Source organism: Octopus bimaculoides, chromosome 7 (genome assembly GCF_001194135.2).
Source record: "Octopus bimaculoides isolate UCB-OBI-ISO-001 chromosome 7, ASM119413v2, whole genome shotgun sequence".
NCBI classification, from domain to species: domain Eukaryota; kingdom Metazoa; phylum Mollusca; class Cephalopoda; order Octopoda; family Octopodidae; genus Octopus; species Octopus bimaculoides.
This window is the reverse complement of record NC_068987.1, coordinates 73,994,161-73,994,820: the sequence shown is the minus strand read 5'-3', so window position 1 is coordinate 73,994,820 and position 660 is coordinate 73,994,161.

Sequence of the window (660 nt, the reverse complement as noted above, 5' to 3'; positions counted from 1 at the left end):
ATATATATATATATATATATATATAAGATCCAGAGATCGAACTGGAGCAAGAAAGTTAGTTTCAAGCAATCTGTAGTAATTATCAAAAAAAGAAAAGCTTCCAGGGACAATAGTGGTTTATTGAGACGGGAGGCTGTGGATGTTTTTCGTATCGAAGGACGATAAGTTGAAAAATGTTCTTTTTATATTTCACTGTAGGCGACCAGGGTTGCTGAGTGTGCTAATAGGAATACGAGAGTTAAGCAGTAGAGTAGGTAAGATCTGGGATACATATGTTTCATAGCGAGCGGAACATCAGAAGAGATAAATATCCAAGCGAGGTGTATACCGCAGGCTGGTCATCAAACCGGGGATATCTTGATTAAATGAAATGTTACATTGTCGCAAGAAGGTACATGTTGACGCCTGGAAAGTTCAGAGTGAACTTTCCAGGCATCAGCATATACCTCCTTGCGACAATGTAACATTTCATTTAATCAAGGTATCCCCCAGCTTGAAGACTAGCCTGCGGAATATGCCTCGCTTGAATATTTACCATTCCTAAGGTTCCGCTCGCTACGAAACATATGTAGCCCAGATCTTATCAACTCTATTCCGTAACTCTTGTATATATATACATATACATATACATATACATATACATACATACATACATACATA